Raw genomic sequence first — 15013 nt, 5'->3', positions numbered from 1 at the left:
CCTGGATCCTTGTTCCAGTTCTGTCAGTTCTGTGCGACCTTGGCCAAGGTACTTTATCTCTCTGCACTCAGTGTTTTCATCTGCACAATTGAAATAATAGAACCTGCACTGTGGGCTTAGTGTAAAGTTCAAGGCGTAAATGATGTGGGGACGCACTTGGAATGATGGCTAACATATAGTTAGCATCACGTAAGTGATGGCTAGCATTATCAGGTAGACTCTAACACCGAGGCAAGTCCATGCCATGTGCAGGCCATTATGAGAAAGCAGAAATTATGGGGGAACATAGGAAGCCAGTTGATACTGAGGGCATGTGCAGGGAGAAGCCATGAATCACAAAGACCTCACCCCCACCCCACCCTTAGCCCATGAGAGAGGTGCACAGAGCATAACTTATCTTCAAGCTGATCCTGCTCCAATTTCCTTAAAATAAACTCCCTGAAGCACGGGTCACCTGTCTGTTTTCTGAGCTAAGCAACATAAAGAACCTAAAATTTGGTACAAGAAGGATCCTGAGTAAGCAGAAGCATTGTGTCTTTTCTGCTAAGAGGTTTGCAAAGGCTTGATGGAAATGATGTATCCCAATGTTTTTAGTAAAAGAGAAGAATGAGGCTCTGGAAAAACCCCATCAGCATGCCCCTTCCCTTGCCATAAATTTCTGGTAAAAGCCCTAAGTTGGCACATATGAGCTCTCTACATCTAGCAAAGTGATAACCCTTATCAAGAGGCAGAGTCTGAAGCAAAGAATGTCTTGCAGCCCAGATAAGCTCCAAGGCGTTGGGCCAGGGTAATGGACCATAGGAGATGGAGCAGGGGTCTGCCAAGCTCAATAATACAGCATTGTTGCTGCATTGGAAAATGTTTTAATTTACATTTTCAAGTGCAAAATATTTTCCCCTCATGCTTTGGCTAAATTAGGTAGTTAAAGTCTGTGAAGTGGCAGTAATTGGAAACAATGGATTTTATATTTGACATTTATTATTTTAGTGGAATCTATTTTACATTTACATCAAACATCCAAGGACCCCTGCAGAAGTTTCTTCTGCTATTGCATTACCATTTAGTTCTAATAATGCACTTTGAATCCTCAATTCCTGATTTTAATTATATCATTTCGGATGGAGTAAGAGGTGAGGTAAAGATAAACTTTCAATGGAAATTGTACCACTGTGCTCTCTTTTGCTTTTGTTGAACTTTCATAAGCTGATAATTCCTTCAACATATTTTTACCTAATTCTTTACAATTTCATTTTGTTCTGTAATTACTTTATATACTTTGGTCTTATTTCACCAAAGGGCTACTTAAGGACAAAGATCATGTCTTAAGCCCCCATAGCGCTTGCTTTGAATCTAAGCACGTAGAAATCAAGAAATGTTTGGTTGACTGTTCAAAATATATTAGTGTTACAGGAAATGGGAGTAGACACCATGAGAATAAACTAGAAGGACAGAATTCCAGCTGGATACAAGGAAAACTTATAATCACTCGGGGTGGATTAGGTTGATTCAGAAAGTAATGAATCCTTTGTTCCCAGTAGTGTTCAAACAGAAACTCAGGAACCCCTTGATATGGAGGACATAAGCCAAGAATTAAAAGGTTTAGGGTCAGAAGGAATTGAGTTTGATAACTAGTTCCATACCCTAAAATAAGTGACTTAACTTCCCTCAGCCTCAAAGTCCTCATTTTGCAGCGGGGCTAATAGTCTATGAAAAGGCAGGAAACCTCTCCATGTAATGAACCAGATGCCCTGGGCGCCCCAAATATTCAGTTGTTCTTTCTCTCATGGTTGGGGAAGGTAAAAAACACCATTTCATTCTCAATTTTAACATTTAGGGAAATACAGACTAAGAAAAGTTTTAAAATACAACTCAAAAATAGACACTAGGAATAAAAATAGAATGTGTAACTTCCAAATCACAGGAGAGATTGAAGTGACAGAGAACAAAGGAAGAAAGTCTAAGATGACAGAAACTATGTAACAAAATGATATAACAAAAATAACCTATATTTATCAATGCAAATTAAAGTACTGGTGCCCAGAGCCATAGTAAGGAGTTTATATACCTTATCTCCTTTAGTTTCTTCAGTGTCCTAGAGGCTGGTATTATTGTGCCCATTTACAGGTGAGAAAACTGAGGCTTGGGAAAGAGGCAAATTGTTAAATTTACCCAAAAGCTGCCTGGAAATTGAATCCCAGCAGTCTAACTGCAGAGTGCCTTCCCCTAAATATTACACCAATCTGTAGGAATAAAAGAAGGGTGCATATGTTTATATGTCTAAATATGCTCACATATTTACATTGATAGGAAAGAATGAATCATAAACAAATGAACATGTTAAACTGTTTATCTCTAAGTAGTGAGATTATGAGAAATCTTAATTTTCTTTTTTACAGTTTCTTTATTTTTCAACATTTTTCTGCAATTAGAATATATTTTTATAGTCAGAGGAGAGGCTGTAAAATTTACAATAGATTGTCCCTTTTCTTGTTATATCAAGAAGCCTTAAGTCATGGTATAAAATTCTTGAGTTTTTCATGGGATTTATGCTTCCTGAGGGGACATATTTTCAAAGTGTTCTCATTATTTCTTCCAGTGGAGCCAGAACTAAAACGAGTAGAGGTAGTTTGTTTTGTTGTGTTTTGTTTTGTTTGTTTTGTTGTGTTAGTATATCTAACATGGATTTTTTTTTAATGTGGGGAGGGGTTTAAGTCAGAGGAAAATTCAACAGTCCCTCATCCTATGCTGTAATTTGATTCACAGTAAAATTTTTAAAATAAACTTGTCAGAAAATTCTGTAAATTTTGAAGCTCTGGGGTAATGCATGTCTCATCTGAGGAGTTCTAAAAGAATCCCCAAATCCAGGAAAAGGTCACACCTAAAAGGCAGTATGTGAGAATATATATCTACATATCAGTCATGTGATCACACGGCAACACACTCTTCCCCATCAAACCACAGAAATTGACAGAAAGGATGCTAGTGTTGAACTTAGCTCTTCTCTTTGCAGATGAGGAAACTGAGGTCCTGAAAGTCTATTATCGGTTTGTCTCTAGCATTACCTCTCTGAAGCAATCTATGGCTATCGCTCGCCTGGATTTCTCCTAATCAATCTGACCCATACCCACTCCAGCCACTCTCAAATCCAATTACCACGATGCTGATCACCCCCACTCTCCCACTGGTGGCTTCTAATTCCTCAAATAAAGAACAATGCTCTTTGTTTTAATTTTTTTAAATATGTATTTATGCTTGAGAGAGAAAGGGAAAGAGAGAGAGATAGACAGAACGTGAGCAGGGAAGGGGCAGAGAAAGAAGGAGACACAGAATCTGAAGCAGGCTCCAGGCTCTGAGCTATCAGCACAGAGCCTGACCCGGGACTTGGATTCACAAGCCATGAGGTTATGACCTGAGCCAAAGTCAGATGCTTAACATAACTGATTGAACCACTCACACACCCCAGAACAATATTCTTACCATATTTGAAAAGCCCCCCAAAATCTGACCCCTATCCCTCCTTCATTATCTAAATTGTCCTCGTTAGTTCTCTTACCTCCAGCTGCACTGTTCTATTTTCCAAACTTTCCATTCTCCCTCCCACCAAGGGATCTTCACACATGTTCTTCTCTACCTGCCATTCACCTAAATGATTTCCACTAAAGAGACTTCCCAGACTATAATCCAAGTTGGATCTCTCTCACCTACCATCTACATGTCCTTCCTAGACCTCATCCCATTCATAGCTTTACATTTCTGGGTCTGTTTTCCCCCACTAGGTTGTAAATCTGAAGAGGAGGAGACATGCCAGTTTCATTCACCATTTGGTCACCAGCACTAGCCTGGAACTTGCCACATGGTAGGGTTCCACTAACACTTGTTGGGTGAACTGATGAGTGGTACACTGTGAGTCAATGAGAGAGCAGTGTCAGTTCTTTATCCCATACCATTTCTTTTATACTTTAGGGGGAAAGAAAGGAACATGTGAAATCTCAGGAATCACAGTCTAGAATTGTTTATTTCTCCTATATATCCTATAAGCATACAGTTTTAGAACTACTTTGGACATCAGATGTCGCTAATCCAAGCTTCTCACTTTATAATTAAAGAAACATGGGCCCAGAGAGGTTTTGTGGTTTTCTCAAGGGCACAGGTTATGATAGACTCAGGACTCAAATCCGTGACTCCAGCACCACCTCTTTTAGGGCACACTGTCTCTTTCAAACAGTGCTGCCTGTATCCAGCAATGGTAGCTCTAGTCAAACTCCTGTTTTTCTCCCAGATTCAAACTGCCAGAGCTGCTCCCTCCAACTTCTCTCAGAGTCCTTCATTTCCACCTCCAATCCCTAGTTCCCATTAAATTCCTTCGTCCTACTTAGAGCTGCAAAATTGCTTGTTTGTGCTTGTTTCGACATGCTTCGCTGACATTCTGGACTCTCGATAAGTCAACCAGTGACCAAAAAAAAAAAAAAAGTGTAATTCAATCCCTCCTGTATGTTCAAAACTAAGCTGGGTGCTCCAGGGAATAAAAGGAAGACACAAATGTCCTTCTGACCCTTAAGAAACAGAAATGCTATTTGAAGAAGTAGAGTTTGCACAGCTAACACTACTAGAGAAAAAAGAAAAAGCAGTAATGACAGTAATCTAGTTTGTGGAATATGGACTCTGAGCGCTATAGAAATTGAGCCGAAGAAAAACGAGGGAGGCTGCACATGAAAGGTAGAAGTTGATCTGAAGCATAAAAGAAGGGAAGCACTTGGACTTGCAGAGAGGAGAGAGAAAAAGCTATTGAAGTCAGCATATTCCAACTAGGAATAATACCTCAAGTAGTGTCATTAATAATACAAAATTAATAAATTTTGTAAAATATCAACTTAAATGGAGAAGAGTGCCAGATAGGAGATTCTGAAGAAAGTAAGGGCATAAAATCTTTTCCAGATCCCCCAGGGACTGGTGACAGAGAAGTTAGGGAAGCTTGAAAGCCAGTATGACTCTCAAGCCCTCTGAGGGCCTCCCTACTGCATTAACAGATAATAGTATTGTTAACTCTCACTGCCTCTAACTATGTGCCATGCATTGTGTTAGGTGCTTTGATATGTTATCTCATTCATTCACACTAAATCATCCTAGCAGTCCAGTGATAGTAGGTAGTATTATTATTGTCACCTTCCGTATGAGGAAACTGAGAGTTTTGGCAGAGTAAATAAACTGACAAACAAGATTACATAGCTGGATTACATAGCGCCAATCAAGCCAAATTCTGACTTTGGAGTGTGAACAAAATAAAAACAACTCAGAAGTCCCCAACGCTGTTTCAAAAATAGCACAAAGCATGAACTCAGAAGACTGTCCATATTAGCTCTCATGGATAATCTTGAGGAATGAGTATTCCTCATACTCATGAGAATGAGTCATGCAGGAATAGAAAGATGCAAAAGGGTCAGTTCTCACAACTTGATGGCATCAAATTTTCATTGGTTTAGGCCATTAACTCATGACTAAGAGGGGGGAAAGCCTACAATGTATCTGAGCTGGTGACCCCTACACTACATGAATTCTTCTCCATTCTTTCCCCACCACTGAATTTTTCCCCCTGATGTTAATAAAAGCATTTTAACACACCCACTACATATAACATAGAGGATGTAAATGGCGGCATTGAAGGAAAGAAGGAAGAAGGGGAGGGAGAGAAGGATGGAGGAAAAGAGAAGGCAGAAATTCAGAAAATTGTCAAATGATCCTATCCACTGCTTCTTTGCTTTCCTCCATCTCCCGTAATGTGTGTTGACAATAGTGACACCTCCTGGCGAAAACAAACTTGACCTCCTGCAGGATTTCATTTTGCTCACTCACTGCAAATTACTCTTGACTCTTCTTGTTGCCTCCAGGTGCAATTTTCTTTTCCTTATCTGGAAAAGCATAAACTGACACAGCCCATCCTCAGCCTTAGAAACTCAATAACCCAGTGCTGACCTGACCACAGAAGTCTGCTATGCAAAGCCCCTGAGTTTCATCCCTGAACACGTCAGCATGATTAGCCCAGAGACCCAATTCACAGTCTTCCTACTTACAGCTACATTAAATATAAATAAAGGAAACTAAATACCAGCTACTGAAAAATAGTTCAATTAAATTCTACAATGAGAGTGCCTCTTGATTTTAATGTGTTTAATCCCCTAGGAAACATACTTGGTGTGTGCCCTTTTCTTGTAGATTTTTTTTGGGGGGGGGTCTCAGACTTGTGTGAATCATACAGTCACCAAAATGACTAAAAGCTGTTGGAGTTATTGTTCACCAAAAACAGTAAAAGATTTAATGAGTGTGGAAGGTTTTGTTTTATGTCACTAGCATAGCATTCTAGAGTGTGATCCCTATGGTTACAAGACTTGAGAATAGTATATTAGAAAATACAGTATGATGTTTTGTCCATACTATGAAAGCAGTCCAGCATTTTGTTTGCTAACCTAGACCACTGAACAAGCACAATTAAAGGAAAGAGGAGTTGGCCAATCACAGCAGAGAATGAAGCCAACCTCAGACCCCATAGTATTTTCTCAAATTTTATAAAATAGTTGAGGGCTTTTGCTGTTCTCTAGAAAGAAGGCACTCAGTGATTCAGAGCATGAAGAATTTACCTTGAAACTGGTTTGCTTCTATTCTATTCACAGTCTGCACAATGAAGCCCCTTCATTCGGTTAACTAAACTTTTAACTTCACAGGTTGGAAAATATCTATGAACTTTCCCTTAGTTGTACTCTTATTTTGAAAAGGTTCCTATGAGAGATCTGCACATTAATTCTCAGGTGAACTTGCATTCCAAAATTAATAAAAATTCAAACCTTTGCTCCTTTTCACATCTAGTGATTCTTTAGGCAAATAAACCTTGGAGATTAGATTATGTCTTTGCTATGCATGAACAGAAAACACTTGTATCAGAAAGAACAAAAGCCCTTCAACTGATCAAAAAGGAAAAGGCAGTTGAGTTGTGGAAGTTATGTTTTTGCTTCTGTTTTATTGAAAACTATGGTTGAAATTTCAACTTCATTCTGACACAGTAAAAATTCCAAACATAAGCATTTCAAATCATTTATGTAAAGGCTAATTGTGGTGAGGGCGGTCAATTTGTAAGCTTTTTGCTTGCTTTAGAGCACAGTTGAAAGATAGACACTCAACTAGAATAATGTGTCTTATGATTAACATAGCATCCAAATGAAAGATCTGGAACACATCAGCACATAACATACAAATAATGAATATATTTTTGGACTTCATTAAGTAGTTTACACATTTAGTCAACAATGAATAAAGTGTGTGCATTGGGTTAAGCAAAATGCAAGGTGTTGGGAAGCATTAGTGGTCCCTGCCCTCAAGTGAGAGCAGTCTAGTAGGAGAAAGGCTTGCATAGCACATACTTATGCTAAAGAATTATTCACTGTTTATCTGAAGTTCAAATTTAACTAGGTGTCCTGTATTTTTATCTATCTAATCTGGTAACCCTAGGAGAAAGTAAATGGGCAATTTCAACAGTGTGAAGTGGTAAGTATGATCTGAATGCTAAAGAAGCGCTTACGGATGTATGAGTAACCCAGACTAGGGAATCAGGATCTGAAAGATGAATAGGAGTTAACCAAGAAAAAGGAAAAATAAAGAAGTTTCAAGAAGGAATGCAAGTGCAAAGTTCCCATGCAGAGAAAGAGACTGGCATATGCCTATCACTGTCATAAAAAATGTCTGGGCACAGGGTGATGAGGCAGGAGACATTGTAGATGCCTGACCATGGAGATCCTACAAAGATATTTGGACATCTTTAGGACAATGGAAAGTTGTAAATGTTTCCAGGCAGCAGTGTTGTACAATCAGCTGTATGATTTAGGAAGACTATTCTGGGTGGATGGTGGAAAATGGATAAACATCTGGCAAGATGGAAGCAAAGAAATCAGTTGAAATAATTCACCTAAGGGACACAGTTTAGTTTAGTGGTGTAAACTAAAATCCTAGCAAAGGGAATATAAGAAATATGCAAATGAGAAAGACACAGGAGAGATGGGTTAGGAGGAGGGTACAGGAATATTTGGTGATCAACTGAATAGGGATTGTCTGAAAGGAAAGACTCAAGTATAATTTAAAAATAACATTAATAGAACATTTATCATAGGTCATACAAAGTGCTACAAACATACCCAAGTCTATGAAATAGGCACTATTATTCCTGCTTTAGAAATAAGGGAAATAAGACTTACAGAGACAAACAAGTAATTAGCTTGTAAACCTAATAACTGGTGCAATAAGGATCATATCCAGTACTTGAGGCTGGACTAAGAGCTGACTGATGGTGCCATTGAAATAGAGGTGCTATTGAAATATAGGAGGGGCAAACATTTGTGGAAAAAGTGCTGACTCCTTTTTAGACTTGGTAGATCTCAGGTGTCTGTGGATGATGTCTGAGGGCAATTGAATAGATGGATTTAGAGTTAATCAAAGGGACTGGACCAGAAACAGGGATTGGGAAGTGGTCAGTGTAGCATTTAAAATTGAAACCATGAGAGTATAGATAAAATGGCCAGAGAAGGTATACCAAGTGAGACCAGAAGTATAGTGAAAAAGCCTGAAAAAAACCAACATTCAAGGGCCGGAATGGACAGAGCAGTAGGAGAAATACCAGAAGAGTAAGGTGTCAAAGAAGACAAGAAACGAGAGCATTCTAAAATGAAGGAAGGGTCGGCATTGTGAAATGAGTTATGCGAAATTGAGAGAGGAAGTTCAGAGGGTCAACTTGTACATAGCAGAAGAGAAAATTTTCGGGGCGTCTGGGTGGCTTAGTCGGTTAAGCATCCGACTTTCTCTTGGGTCATGATCTCGCGGTTCGTGGGTTCGAACCCCGCATCGGGCTCTGTGCTGACTGCCAGCTCAGAGCCTGGAGCCTGTTTCAGTCCACGTGGCTCCTTCTCTGTCTGACCCTCCTCTGCTCACGCTGTCTCTTTCTCTCTCTCTCTCCTAGAAATAAATAAAACATTAAAAAAAATTTAGAAAAAAAAAGAGAAAATTTTCAAAGCTAGCTAGTTGAAATAAAAGGAATTAAATTAGCAAATTTAGGGGTAAAGCATACTAGTACACAAGGAAGTCCAGATAAAATAGGAAGAAGAGGATGGTCAAAATGTGAACTGCTGTGCATTCTTGACAACCCAGGAATGAAGTGAGTCAAGAATGCAATGGGAGCATGACCAGGTAGGGTTAAGGTTAGTTTCAATAAAGACTAAACTTCAGACATTTTAATAAAGTTAAATAAAGACCAAACCCACGCCTGGTTGACCTAGTCATGAGTCAACTGTATACCATACTGATAGTATTATTATGAAAAAACAAACCTGGAGGTGGAGCCAAACTTGTTCCTCCATAGGGGAAGAGCTGAGTGCATTTTAGGGGACAGGAGTGAGGGCCGTCTGCTGCAGACAAAAGGTGTGGTCCTGAGGGAAAGAAGGCAAGTTCTGTATTTAGGAGATAAATTCAGCCTACTTACTGGAAAGCTTCTAGGTATAACACTAACCTTTTACTCTCTTATTGTTTCTGAAAAAACTATGCACCATAATTTTGTATATTATTAAGAGAAGAAAACACCTCTGCCTGGAGCTAGAAGACAAAAGGATTGCACTCACTGTGTAAGAGTAAATGAGAAATAAACCCACTACACAGAAGGGGACAGTGAAGAATGGGTATCTCAGTCTTGGCAATAATTGGGGAGGAAATTAAAACTTCTCCCATAAGAATATGAGGCAGCACACAGATTTTTATCTGAATTTACACCATCAGTGTGGTCAAGAGAAACCTCAAGCTGAGAATCTGTTTTAAAGCGGTTTCAAGTTCATAGTGGACCAAGTGACTGGCAAAGGAAACTCAAATCCTTCAGGGAAGAAGTCAATGTCAACCTAGGCTAAGAGTGATTCTAAATGCCATGAACAGTAAAGAGGACTAAAAATGTTGGGGAGCAGGGTGGGGAATGTGCCCTAAACTCAATGGGATAACACAATTAATTCATACTTCTTTTTTTAAAATTTTTTAAAATGTTTTATTTATTTCTAAGAGAGAGAGAGAGAGAGAGAGACAGCGTGAGCAGGAGAGGGTCAGAGAGAGAAGGAGTCACAGACTCTGAAACAGTGTCCAGGCTCTGAGCTGGCAGTCAGCACAGAGCCCAATGCGGGGCTTGAACCCACGAACCACGAGATCATTACCTAAGCAAAAGTCGGACGCTTAACCGACTAAGCCACCCAGGCGCCCCTTAATTCATACTTCTAGCAGCTTGCCTGAAAGGACATGTGGATTTCATCTGGTGACCCAAAAGGTTGACTCTGTATCAGAATTTAGATGGTTACCCTGGGATCAGAGCTTATATTATTACTCTCTTACTCTCAATCAACAGCATGGAGTCTGCCCAGAAGAAATACTGAAAGGGGAACACATGGTTGATGACTTGGATCAATGATCAGAGTGATAGAAGCTTCAGGCCATAACTGTTCCAGTCCAGTGGAATTCTCAGGGCAGATGCCAAGATGTTTTACTGGGCTACTGCCAGGACTGGATCAACCTTCTTCCAAGGCTCAGTAAAATAAGTACTAAAAAAGTCCAATGGATTTAGCAACTATATCACTGCTCTTCTCCAAGAACAATCTTGATGGAGATGAGAAAAAAGAAGAAAAATTGCATTGGGCTGAAATTGGAAAGAAGGTGAATAAACAGTTTATGGAAACAATGCTTATAATAAACTCAGTTCTTAAAGTGAGGAGAGATTTTAATTCTCAAAGGTGATACCAGTCCATGTTATCTATTATTGAAGGTCAAAATAACACATTCCTAGAAAACCCTTTTGGGGTTTCACAGGGGAAGGAACCCAGTATAAAATCAGTAGCTATATCTAACCAAAATCTCTTGAAATGAAGAATTTCTTTATAAACATGCCTCCAGATATGTTCAGTTAGATCACTGAGGAGGCATAATAAAATCTTGCATATTAAATGACTGTTTTCTCTTTAGTCCAGTGCAAAAGAATGTTGAAATTAATTCAGTTTGCTTTATTCCAATAACCATCCTACATTCATACCCTAATGTCTAGTATGCATTCTAGTTGACACCAAAGTGCTCTTTAAAAATTTTCTACAACTTGGGACACCTTGGTGGCTCAGTCAGTTGGGCATCTGACTTCGGCTCAGGTCATGATCTCATGGTTCATGGGTTCAAGCCCCGCATTGGGCTCTGTGCTGACAGCTCGCTCAGAGCCTGGAAACTGTCTTCAGATTCTGTGTCTCCCTCTCTCTCTAACCCTTCCCTGCTCATGCTGTCTCTATCTCTCTCTCAAAAATAAATAAAACATTAAAAAGAAAATTTAAAAATTTTCTACAACCAGAATTTCAGCTGTCTCTGTACTTCTCCACCCTCACATCATTTCCCTAAATTAGTGAAGTCTTGCTGCCAATGTAATAATGGTGTTTAGAGATATGTGGAATTATTCTCAAAGCTCTGTTTATTATTCCTAAACTTAAAGAAGAATAAAATGGAAAATAGGCGTTGTCCCAGCTATAGGGGCTATTCAGCAAAAGCCTACTTCTTCTTCTCCATATAGAAATAAGTCATACAGATATGTGTAAATATATGTGAGGATATGTTTATAGTCTGATATTTCAGGGTTTTTTTGTTTAGAAGATATATGTTTTTCTGATTTCATAAATCTGGGCAGAGATCCTTCGATGTATTCTCTTACCGAACTCATCTCCCTAACTGAAATGGACCTGGTAAGGCCAAAAGTAAGATGTCTTAGGAGGAAATTGGCCAATGAGAAGGTGCTTCTGATTTAACTTGATGGAAAAGGCCTTTAACAATCAGGGCTACTTTTATTTGAGGAGGAGGGAAAAACCAAAGATGGAAAGTCAAGGGCACAGTCAGGGTCAGGAATGCTATATTGTGCATCTTGCTGGACCACCTGCTACTCTGAGACCTAAGGTGACAATTTATGGCTTCCCCTACAATAACATGGCAAGTAACTAAAATTGTGGACCCAGCAGCAGCCAGATCTTCATCCTAGAGGACTTATTTATATCATACCAATGCCATCTATTTCCTTCCTGAGAAAGAGCATCTCAATTATAAGAACGGGAAACTTTAGGATGAAAGTAAGAGGGAAGGATAAACACATGGGTACCAAATTTATATTTTTATTTTGGTCTATAGCCTTTAAATCACTAGGCTTTTTTCCCCCTTTTGTTAAATATTTTGTGCTATTCCAACTAGTCTAGAAGATCACTTGCAAACATGGAACTATTATTAGATACATGGGGTTCATTTGCCTGGCTGGTGGCTCCAGTGTTTAAATGTGATGAAAATGCCTTCCTCTGTTAGTTTCCTATTGCCACTGTAACAAATTACCAGATTTGGGGTCGCTTAAAACAACATAAAGTTATTTCCTCACAGTTCTGGAAGCCATAAGTTCAAAATGAGTATCACTGAGCAAAAATCAAGGTATCTTAAGAGCCACACTCTCTCTAGATAAAGTCATACTTTACATCTTCCAGCTTCTGGTGGCTGCTGACATTCTTTGGCTTGTGGCCATTTTGCTTCAATCTTCAAGGCCAGTATCTCAAAATCTGACTTTGTTCCATCTCCACATAACCTTTTCCTCTGTGTATAAAGTCTCCCACTGTCTTCCTCATGGAACCATACATGTGATTGCATTTAAGGCCCAACTAAATAACCCAGCATAATCTCCCCACCTCAAGATTCTGAATAATATCCACAAAGGCTCGTTTTTTCCACATAAGGTAACATTCACAGGTTCTAGGTATTAGGATGTGGAAAGCTTTTGAGGGACCATTTATCAGTATACTATACTCACTGCTTGCCAATCACTTACCACATACAAAATCAAATAGATAGAGGGAAAGATCAAAGCCAAAACCAAGTGACTATCAGTTAGCTCTTCTTCAGACTTTGCTCAATTCAGTTATCTAGAAAATTCACCAGAAAGGAATTTTTTATTCATACGATGCTGGGTGAAATAAAGTGCCTTAAAAAGCAAAACTCTTCAGTAGTTTTCTGCATCACCCCTTAGGAAGATTTTAATATGGAAATGCTAATGAAAATGGAGAACTAGAATGTCCCTACAATCTCTAATAGTGCTACATTTATTTACATCACTTTCTGTCAGTTTAGACAGGTATATGAGGAAAGGAGAAGGATGGAGTTGTCCACTCTTAGACACCAATATATCCTTAAAATCCCTACAGAAACTGTGACAAAATGAAAGCCATTTGCTTCTGTATTGGAAGAGGACATGAGTCCCTGGGGTAATAAACCTCAACTCAATCCAATCCACAGCCCAAGGGAGGTTACAGAATTGAATTCAGAGCTAAACCATTCAGAATTTAAATACATCAAATTCCCAATATCTTAAAATGTCATGTTGGTGAGTCATCCAGGCGAGATGGTGTGGTGGATGATATTAAGGGTGGGGGTAAATCAAGAGCAAAAACATGACCCTGCAACTCCAGAAGAGTCCTAAGTGACCCTGAAACTCAAAGACAGAGAAGAGGAAAAATGCTGCCAGTGAGGTCTTCATAAAGAAACCTTTGCTTTTTTTATCTCCACCTTTTACTTCCACCATTTTCTCCTTTCCCTTAAATATTATTTTAGTCTTATAATAAATTTGATATTCTGAGTGGGTATAAGAGGCATTCTAGGATTTAGAACAGAAATGACCCAACAGAACAAACACAGACACACAGACACAGACACACACACAGACACACAGACACACACAGACACACAGACACACACACACACACACACACAGCTGTGAGAAGACAGCGTGAGGACACCCAAGTACTGGGCCGAGGGTAAAGTGACTCATGAAGCTAAATCATGCTGGTGGTTTCTAATCCCAGCTCACCAGGGACTTAAATTGTACAACAAGGAAATGACTTGTTGGATGACTTCCAGAGTTTGTCTTAAAATTTAATTGCAGCATACCTAACACTTTTATAAAACATATACATTTTACTTATGTTTCTTAGTCAAAATATTCCTCTAACCTTTTTTTAGTAAGTGACAAAAGTGTTCTCGTTGTAATTAATGGAGTACAAAAATATTGGGGAAACATGCCTAAAGGCTTAAACTATAATTCTATTACTAATATATTCCCTTGGCTTGCCTTTTGAACTCTGCTGCCTCTTGCCTTGCAGCTGTGTTTAATGAGTAGAGAGATTATTCAAACGAGCCCACAGCAGAGCATTATTTCAGAAGCTCTTGCCATCTTGAGCAGGCATCTTCTCTCAAAGTCAGGCAATCTGAGCAGACCATTCCTCTTTAGTTACCTGGCCATGTATGTGTACATCACATCCCTAGATTGAGAGAGAAGCTGCTAATGACCCTGGGACCAAACCAAAGGATGGTGGAACAGCCTTCAAGGTGAAAAATGAGGAGATACCTACACTAGCCTCTATTGTGCTCAGCTTTCAATTTGTCTCTACCTGTCAGTGATGGAGACTGTTGGTGTCTAATAATGAAAGATACAGCTGTACAAAATAGGCTGTTTATGAAGCCCTGTTTGAGGGCATATGGCCTTTGCCTAACTAACACTGAAATGGAACACATTGCAAATGGGCAAGCCAATGTTTAATGATTTTTAGGATGCTAAAGTGTGCTTCTATTCATGTAAGATTTAAAAGTAAGAAAAACTCTCTGGGGGAGAACCCCCTGAGATGGTTACAAAGTTGCCAAGAAAATTTAATAAGAACTAATTTTGAACTGATAAGCATTCAATCCAATATGGTGGGATTAAGCAATAAGAATTCTTCCTGGGAATTTACAGAGAGATAAGCATCTCATGAATAAGTAAATTCTGAAACAGGAGGCTACAGGGTGTTTATTGATTTTGAAATCATTTGTTTGAGAAACTGCCCTTGAGGAAAAGACTATTATAGCTGATAATATAATAGTTATATTCAGAGACAACCCACTTCTTTGGCTGATGGCA

General features: G+C 39.1%; 1 long non-coding RNA gene across 1 annotated transcript in view; it reads right to left on the bottom strand.

Moving 5' to 3' along the window:
- Window positions 1-15013, bottom strand: part of LOC120220260 — a 34990-nt gene that overhangs the window by 8092 nt on the left and 11885 nt on the right. Inside the window, exon 2 of the long non-coding RNA XR_005525506.1 lies at window positions 9363-9461. This is a non-coding gene — a long non-coding RNA (uncharacterized LOC120220260). The remainder of the gene's footprint in view (window positions 1-9362; window positions 9462-15013) is intronic.

This window comes from Hyaena hyaena, unplaced genomic scaffold (genome assembly GCF_003009895.1).
Source record: "Hyaena hyaena isolate Hyena2069 unplaced genomic scaffold, ASM300989v1 scaffold_679, whole genome shotgun sequence".
NCBI lineage: Eukaryota > Metazoa > Chordata > Mammalia > Carnivora > Hyaenidae > Hyaena > Hyaena hyaena.
Note: the sequence above shows the minus strand (reverse complement) of the source record. Positions and strands in the feature narration are given on the sequence as shown.